The sequence below is a fragment of the Mytilus galloprovincialis genome, chromosome 6, assembly GCF_965363235.1.
Source record: "Mytilus galloprovincialis chromosome 6, xbMytGall1.hap1.1, whole genome shotgun sequence".
In the NCBI taxonomy this organism is placed as follows: Eukaryota; Metazoa; Mollusca; class Bivalvia; order Mytilida; family Mytilidae; genus Mytilus; species Mytilus galloprovincialis.
The window spans coordinates 97137639-97147993 of record NC_134843.1 but is presented as its reverse complement, the minus strand read 5'-3'; positions in this window follow the sequence as shown (position 1 = coordinate 97147993).

Here is a 10355-nt window from a genome sequence, read left to right as displayed (position 1 = left end):
TGGTGTATCTCCTTGCTGTCTTACTGTTGTCTTCCTTGACCTCTACTCATCAGCACGCGGCTTTCAGCTCAGATTAACTCGGCGTATCTTTTTGGTGCATCTCCTTGCTGTCTTACTGTTGTCTTCCTTGCCTTACCGACTATTCCCTTTGCCTGTAGCATCCTCAATACTGACTGCATGAAAACCTCTGTAGCCTACTTCTACTGGGAACAGCCATGCTTTCCAACCTGTCTCTCTACATATTGTCATCATCTCTGTGTACTTTTCCTTCTTTTGCTGGTATGCATCTTCACATTTCTCTTCCCATGGAACTGTCAGTTTTATTGCAACTATCATCTTTGACGAGTGTGACCAAACTACAATGTCTGGGCGTAGGGTTGTCTGTACGCATTCTGGAAACACAAGCTTCTTGCCAATGTCAGCCCTCATGTTCCATTTACTGCCCTTGTTCAAGATGAAGTACTGTTGTGACTTCATTGCATGTCCAGTATCTCCCTCTCTGACGAATCTGATCTGCTTTGCCTCTTTTTTTATGGTCTCTTCATTTTCTCTCAATATCAAGGATCTCTGCCAGATGTTTTAGGACCTTGTCGTTCTGCCATCGATATATTCCCTGTGTCAGAGCAACCTGAAAAGGGATTTGATGGTCGCAAATACCCGTTTACTGTCTCCGCTAACACGTCGCCAGTAAACTTAATTTGCGACCATTAAACTGACCCCCAATTGATGCCGCCGTCGGAGCTTAAAATACAATACAGTTACCTCCTACGTATCGGTGAGATGGCACAACCAGTAACTATTCCTTTCTCTAACTTCTGCCATGCTGTTGTCTTGTTATCTACAGTAAATCGCAGCTGTGTTCCACCAAAATAATTTTGGACTATCTTCTTGATGTGATCTGTAATGTGGTAGTTATCCATTGCCATCTCTATCAATTTGTGTGGTACTGATCCATATGCATCTGCCAGGGTTAACCATACTACTGCCAAATTCTTCTTTCCAGTCATGCATGAGATGACTAAGAACACTTGTATGTTCTACACATCCTGAAAAACCTGCAATGGCTCCATTCTGCATAGATTTATCGATTTAGCTGTTATCTACCATATATTTTATATATATAAAGGGACGTAACACCACTACTCACCGTGTATGAAATAAGCCCCGCCTCCCTATTAACCTAATATGAAATATACACGGTCTCCACGCGGACGCTTCTAACCAATCGTATTCCTAGAAATGTATAGAAGGTAAGATAATTATAAATAGATGGAGTAAAATCAAATGTAGGACAAACTCATCATAGATATTGTACGTCAGCCACACGTTTCGACTTAATAAAGAAAACAGTAGAATACCGCTGTTAAATAGTAAAAAAACGATCAAAGGAAAACAAATCCGTTGACAAACCAAAATCGAGAGAAATGCACCAGCTATATTTCTACTTCCCGCTATAAATTTAAAAATGACGTTCTTTCACAAGCAGAGGTTTCGATCCAGTGCTGTAAAAAAAATGAAAAAAAACACGTCATAAATTTTATGCGTTCGGTACCGTTTTCTGGATTCAGTTTCATCAGGTACATGAGAGATTTGAACCTTTAGTTTCTTTACGATTTGAAAACTAATAAACGGACTTTTTTAGAAAGATTTGTTATAAATCACCTCAGTCCCGAAGAACTGAAACGAGCCCCTACCAGCAGTAGTATTGACAATTAAAACAACACGTTATAAACTATATGTGTCCGAAGCGCTTTTCTGGATTAACCTTCACTAGGAACGCTCAAAGCCAAAAGAGGGACGAAAGATACCAGAGGGACAGTTAAACTCATAAATCGAAAATAACTGACAACGCCATGGCTAAAAATGAAAAATACAAACACACAAACACTAGTACACATGACACAACATAGAAAACTAAAGAAAAAACAACACGAACCCCACCAAAAACTAGGGGTGATCTCAGGTGCTCCGGAAGGGTAAGCAGATCCTGCTCCACATAATTCCAAATGTTTGAAAGCCAAGGAAGTACCAGAAACGAAACGATTGAACAGGTTTTTTTTAACCAGAAAGACCCTAAGGAATTAGCCAAATCCATCTTACTGGTCACTTTGCGTGTGGAATTTGAATTTGAGTTTCAGCATGGTGACAAATTATACTTATTTTTTTCATCAGTTTCTGATAATGGTAGGCACTATGGGCCATACAGCATTGACAAAAAATCAATATTATTAATTATTTGTTAAATAGTACCGGGAGCCTCACAGAAAAAATTAGGTGTCGTCATTAGATAATTAACCCATATTTTAAAAGTGAAAGAAAATATCAAATAACTGTTGTAAATTGTTATGATGTTAGTAAAACGAACGGAATGTATAGCCAAGTTTTGAATGTAATGTAATTTTATAAAACACTGATGTTTTGTCTGAATAAGAGAGTTAATTGTCATTTTTTTATGGCTATATAAAACGACAACTTAACAAGATTATATATGGAATTTGACTTTTTTTCCGTTGATTGATAATTTTTTACTTTGTTTGTTTTTATGACTTCCCTTTTTTTAATTTAACCTTCGAATTCGGCATTTTTGTTATACTTTTATACTAGCATATGGTTAAAAAAATGAAAACAACACGTTTAATAATTCCTTGCGTCCGAAGCGCTTTTCTGGATTAACCTTCATCAGGAACGCTTAAAGCCAAAAATTTGACATCCGAAGATGTATAAGTACCGAAATCGTTGAAGAGCTATATGTCAAAAATACCTAAAATAAATAGCCAAATTCATCTAAAGCCAACTTTGCCTGAGGGAGTTGAAACCTTAGTTTCTTAATAATTTCTAAATCTATAAACAGACAATTTTAGTAAAGTTTGTTAAATCATGTCAGTACCGAAATACTGACTACTGAGCTGATGATACCCTCGGGGACTGATAGTCCACCAGCAGAGGTATCGACCCAGTGATGTAAAAAAAAATGAAAAATTAATTGATTTCCGGGCACACCCAAATACGGGGTTGCTCTTAGTTTGTCCAGAAAGGTGATAAGATCCTGTTCCTAGTGTAGCACTTGCCTTTGTTCTAATGTAAGAACAAACAAGGTGATAAGTTCACATCGGTCGGTCATATTTCGGGTAAAGCGGACAGGATTTTGGTTACGACAATTGAAAACATCGTCGACATCTGTGAACAGATATTTTATAACGATGAACAAACTCGCAATGGCTTCCGTAAGAGATAATTGCAATTGCAACTTCACTTTGAAATTATTGGTTCAAATTTTTATTGTAAGCAGCAGCATTACATCAAGGGAAAAATTATACTAGAATCTACAAGCTATGGAATATTGTATCAACTGAGAGTTGCTGGAAAGGCAGTACAGAGCAATGGGAAGTTTACAATTGGAAAGCTCAATTCGTCTGTTTTGTTGTACAGTTTTTATCTCAATTTCTAGACGTAAGTCAAGATATGAGGCTTTAAAGTAAAATGCCTCCTAGATTTGATAACATTGTCACTATTGTAAATATAAAGGGTAAGTTCTCAATCCAGTTTTAAATATTATTTTGCGCTTTATTAAAATTGATGATTAATTTTCTCATCCGTGGGATTTGCGTGTGGAATATTTCATCTGTTAAGTTTTGGGTTTTCTCTTTTTTTTTGCGACGATTTCTAATTGAGGAGTAATTGTATTAACAATCTTGCACAACCAAACGGACTCCACTCTTTTTCATGTGTATATTTACTGTCAATGTTTAGTTAACATTTAACCTTTTATAAACAAGTACAAACCAGATTGATTAAATCAATCACAATCAGTCAAATCCAGTCATCTCTTTTTTTATATATAAAATTACGAGAGAAGATTATTTACACATTAAAAAATAAATTATTTATTGTATTATTTTTAATTTTAGTTTCTTGTGTACAATTTGGAGTTTAGTATGGCGTTCCTTATCACTGAACTAGTATAAAAAAAAATTTAGGGGCCAGCTGAAGGACGCCTCCGGGAATTTCTCGCGGCATTGAAGACCTGATGGTGACCTTCTGCTGTTGTCTGTTCTATGGTCGGGCTGTTGTCTCTTTGGCACATTCCCCGTTTCCATTCTCAATTTTATCTAAAAGACTTAAAACCATGATGGAGAGATACAAAAAAACATCAGCATGCATATTAAAAAAAAGGGACTGAAGATACCAGAGGTACATTCAAGCTCATAAATCGAAATGAACTGAAAAACACCATGGCTAAAAGCAAACAGACAAATCGACAAACAATAGTACACAAAACACAACATAGAAAACTAAAGAATAAGCAACACGAACCCCACCAAAAGCTGAGGGTGTTCTCGGTTGCTCCTGAAGGGTAAGCAGATCGTGATCCACATGTGACACCCGTCATGTTGCTCGTGTTAGTACAATCTGGAATCAAGTCTTATATTAGTAGGTCACACTCGTGAAGAGAGGATGGGATTGTAGTTACGACATCATGAACATATATGCTATCATCTGTGTCAGGACAGTCAACCAACTTGTGATGTTGTCCGCAAAATTTACAAAGGGATGATTTCAAATTCACCATTTGGAGCTTTTGATTTAAGACATGATAGGAATTAAAATATACACAAATGTCGGTAGATATTTTGGTATAATGCTTAATCTACCTAAAATCACAGATAGATTAATTTGATTTAAAAAAATATCTAAACCATCCAAATAGGTGGGCCCAAATAGAGGGTATTAAAACAAGTCAAATAAAGGGCAAAATCAAGAGTCATTCTCTTCTTCCTTTGTGTAATTCGGTCAGTAAAAACAAGTTCATTCTATAGCACTCGCAAATTTTCATACCTTTCGATATCAGATATATAAATATTTCAGGCGACCATGTCTACTCCGATACCATACCATAATGTTTCTTTTTGCTTCAACCTATTGAAAAAGCAGCAATATCGTTCGATTCAACTGCTACAACTATAGAGATGATTGGTGAATGTGATGAAATTTTCCAACTCTACTCCTCGAGTAATGGTCATCGTCATTATACATCTCCTTAATTACTAATTATCCATATGGTGTCTCTACTAATGACCTACTGCCATTTATACAACAGTCATTATGCATTCATCACATTCGCATGAAGCTAAATTCGTCGCCCATTTCAAAACTTCATTCATTGTACAATGTATGTATGGAATAAAGGCAAAAGTAGTTACGAGTAGTATACCGGTGTTCAAAAGTCATTGTTTCGAACCCTCACTCAAACCAATACAAATGTAAAGAAATCATTTCGGATGTTGCAAGTCACAGACTTTTCAAACAGTTTATATACACAAATGATGTCAATAACACTTCTCTGCGAAATATGTCATTCAAAGGCCCGAAATAACATGATCCTAAATCCATGGATTAGAATCATATCTTCAAAATACTGATGAATTCAGTCGAGGATTATGACAGACAAAGCGTTAAATGAAAGGCAACAGTAGTATACCGCTGTTCGAAACTCATAAATCGATAGAAAAAAAACCAAATCAGGGTTACAAACTAAAACTGAGGGACACGCATTAAATATAAGAGGAGAACAACGACACAACATTAAAATGTAATACACACAGAATCGAACTAAGCATGAGATAAAATCCGATGAGAATAACAAATATAACATCAAAACTAAATACATGAAATAGGGAATCGATAGAAAAGTACCGTGACACGTCTTATAGCAATGCGAATTCACATTATAAGAGGAAACAAACGACACAACAGAAACTACGTTAAAATGTAACACACACAGACTTACCTTAGCCGTATTTGGCACAACTTTCTGGAATTTTGGATTCTCAATGCTCTTCAACTTTACTTGTTTATATGAGCGTCACTGATGAGTCTTATGTAGACGAAACGCGCGTCTGGCGTTCTTAATTATAATCCTGTGATGGCGTCTGGACAAACTTACTTAGGGATGATTTCAACTTCAACACTTGGAATTTTTGGTTCAAAATTTTCATTGTGAGCGGCAACACTCTATCAATGAAATGATAGTAGGAAATACAAACCATTGACTATCGTATCGATTTGGATATATATACTCCGTATGCAGGCGCTGCCGGAATGCTGCTACAAAAAAGGGAAAGTTCACAATTGGGAGGCTGAAAACTTCTCTCATGTAGTACAGTTTTCTTTTTGAACCGACCCTCATTGTCAATTTCCACATTTTAGTCAAGATATGAAACAGAATTAATTGTATCTGTTGTATCTTTTATCTCCCATCCGATGGGATAGATGCATTCAACATATTCACACAATTTTGAAATATTTAGTGAGAAAACATCATCTTTATAGCGGAAAGTAAATTTAAACTTCTTTTCTTTCTTCCTAAGAAGTTCCGATATGAAGTCAGCCTCATGAAAATAAAGGAATAATTCGGCAAGAGAGACACAGTTTTTACCTATGGAATGCCGATTTTTTGTTGACAAGCACGTCCCCCAAACGTAACAAACATGTTGTCAATGACGAAATCAAGCATCTTAATTAATGATTCAGTTTCAGTTTTGTTTGAATCAGAGTGATTTTTTGACAAAGTACGAATAATCCATCCCTAAGACACGGACTTGTGTCTACGTTATCCATTCTTTTTTTTTTTTAATGAAATAAAGCAGACACACTCTTTCAATTCGTTCTTTAGGAATTGGGAATACTTGTGTAGAAAAGTCAAATTCAAATGGTTAATACTGATTGCAAAAAAAAATGGGTATAAGATTGTATGCACTCTTTTGATCTTTGATTTTTTTTAGTTTCCACATTTCACGCCACCTCTAAGATATGTAGTTTCACTTTGAAGCCCGGCTTTGATTGCTGATAAAATTGATGTTGATGCTTTAGAAAGATGATTCGTGGAGCACTTGGAAACCCAGAAATATATCGTTGTTTGTAAGGAGTACAGTGATGGAAGATCGAGTTCTGTTCCATTTGTCGATGCTCTGTACTTATACATCCCGTCATTGTGTTATTGTGCTATGGTCAATTTTTTATTTCTTGTTTTAAATTTTGCCCATGTGCTTTGGGTATACTATGCCTTGTTGGTTTTTTTTTTGTTACATTTGACTTTGCTCTGTACTTTGACCACCCGTTGTTGTGCTATGGTAAATTATTGTATTCTTGTCTTTCATTTTACTAATGTGCTTTGTCTGTGTGCCTTTTTGTGTTTCTTCGTTACATATTTATTTGTTTTTATAGTGATTTATTTTGACTGGTGTACCCCAATTTTTTACATTTTCACCTTATGTCTGTTTGTTTTATTCACACATCGTTGTCAATATAACGGAATTTTATTCGACTGTCATACAAGTGAGACGTTTAGCTAGCTATAAAATCAGGTTCAATCCACCATTTTCTACATAAGAAAATGCCTCTCCTTAGTCAGGAATATGACAGTTGTTATCCATTTTTTTATGTGTTTGTGCTTTTGTTTTTGCCATTTGATTAGGGACTTTCCGTTTTGAATTTTCCTCGGTATTCGGTATTTTTGTGATTTTACTTTTTCCTAATTTTTGGTTAAAATTCAATAACACAAAACAGACCTATGCTGATCCAGAACTTCCTCTTTTTTAATGTCGTGGGGGTATAAGTTGAGTTTCGAACTGAATTGTCAGTACCTAATTCATTTATCAAGCAGTTTATTTAATTTGGAGAATGTGTAATGTATTTTGGGGCTTTGTCTGCGGAGACAACGACATATTTGGCATTTAGGTAGGACAAGTGATTTGCAACATTTTGGTCTTTAAACATTGATCTGACATGGGTGTTCATAGATCCATTCAGTTTCTTAATTCTGATTTATATTAACGAACTCACATAAATAATTAATTTGGAAAGAGTATCTTCGCTTTCTTTCTCGCGTTTAACTATTATATAGTCATTTTATAAAATTTACTGTTTGCAAAAGTATAAATTATTCTAAATAATAAGGATGTTCTTTACACAAGCAGAAAAGCCGTATTTGGCACAACTTTTTTGAACTTTTTGTCCTCAGTGCTGTTCAACTTTGTACTTGTTTTGGCTTTCAATAGTTATCAAAGGTCTTGAGTGGACGAAACGCACTTCTGGCGTATTAAATTTTATACCTGGTGCCTTTTGTTAATTATTATTCGTGTGTTTCTTTGTCCAGTATGTTCTCCAATTTATTTGTATTGTAGTCCTGTAATGTTATGTTGTCATTTTAATGTTATATTTAACATTGCCATTGAAGCGGGAGGTTTGGCATGCCACAAAACCAGGTTCAACCCACCATGTTTTTTTAAATTGTTCTGTACCAAGTCGATCAGGAATATGGCCATTGTTATATTATAGTTCGTTACTGTGACTAATCTACTCCTGGGATAAGAAAATCCTTACTTTTTCGAAAAATTCAAAGTTTTGTAAACAGTAAATTTATAATTAGTTATCAAAGGTACCAGAATTATAATTTAGTACGCCAGACGCGCGTTTCGTCTACATAAGACTCATCAGTGACGCTCATATCAAAATATTTATGAAGCCAAACAAGTACAAAATAGAAAACAACACGTTTAATAATTTAATGCGTCCGAAGCGCTTTTCTGGATTTACCTTCATCAGGAACGCTCAAAGCCAAACATTTGAAATCCGAAGTAGAAGAGCATTGAGGATAAAAATGACCACATAATTGATATTCATATCAACACCGAAGTGCTGACTACTGGGCTGGTGATACCCTCGGGTATAACTTCATAACCATCATACGGAACTTAAGGCAAACAATCATCTGACGAACTATCAATAGCCATAAAATGCTGCTCTTTTAAGAAAGAAATGTGTGAAGCTGGTGATGTGCAGTGACTATTGGCAACTAAACATACAGATTTATTGTGCGAACAAATCCACTTCAGTTCTTATAATAATGGAAACAGTTATTATACAGTTCTTGACATGAAGTCTGGATATCACCAAGTAGACTCACAGCATCTCACTAGCAGATATCAGCTTTCACAGTTGCATCCTCAGGTTCTAGGAGTTCAACCGGCTTCCATTTTTGTAGTTTGTCAACAGACAATTTACCTAAAGAATAAAGGAAGAGATCAAAGACGACCTTCTGAGTTAAATACTATGGTGAAAAACGAAAATTATCAACTTCAATCAAATCTTCCGAGAGACGCCTTTTACATAAAGTTAAGTTGATTTAATTAATTGAGGTGCACATTATCTGAGCTGATCCTTCAAATCATAACGACCAAAATTAAAGGACACAGAAACATCTTTATTTCCGTATATCAACATATATAGTACAAACAATTAATGAATTTAGAATAAAGATGAAATATTCAAACTGGAAATACTAGTAGTACACTAGAAGTCAATATATTAACGTTCAAGAGTCAACGTTTTACATGTGTAAGACGTTAAAAGTAAATAAAAAATAGTTTTGTATTTTTGGAAACCTGTGCACGTGGGTTTTAGAAGACAGCATTAATCTAGGGAAAGTCGAAAATTCGGTTACTTTTGGTTTGGTTCGTTGCTGTATTCAAGGATGAATTTTGAAACTTTGATCATCTCATCACAGTTGCAATAAGTTTATCTAGCATATTTCTCTTTTTTTTCAATATAGTAAAGGACTAAATATGAGTTGCAGAAAATAAATCTGCGATCACATTTTTCAAAGTACCATTCAAAGTTATTGTGAAACTGCCTATTCTAGAAGTGGCGCAAATATAAAATTTCAACCCTGATATCTACGATGAGTTTATTTCTAGAAGATGTGGAAACTAAAGCATTCCAGAGAACTTTTAGAGTACATACAATCTAAGACTCTTTCGTACATTTGAACATGCCTGTACCAAGTCAGGAATATGGCAGTTGTTGTCCATTCATTTGATGTGTGTTTCCTTTGATTTTGCCATTTGATAAGGGGACTTTCCGTTTTGAATTTTCCTCGGGGTTCAGTATTTTTGTGATTTTACTTTTTTTCATCTAGCAATAGTATTAAAACATTTGACTTTTCAAGACTTTTCACAAGTATGCCCCATTCCAAAGTAAAAGACAAATCGAAAGAGTTAGTATTGCTTTATTTCATAAAAAAAAAGAATAGCCAATGTATCTTGTCTAAAGCCTCGGAGGGATAAATCCTATTTCATAAAGAATCCGTGACTCTGATTAAAAAACAATAATATCTGAAAATGACATTATCAAGACATTATCAAAATTCAGCTTGATTTCTTCATTGACAACATATTTGTTACGTTTGGAGGACGTGTTTTTCAACAGACTGTCAGCATTCCAATGGGAACCAATTGTGCCCCTCTTCTTGCCAACTTGTTTCTTTATTATTATGAGGCTGACTTCATACAGGAACT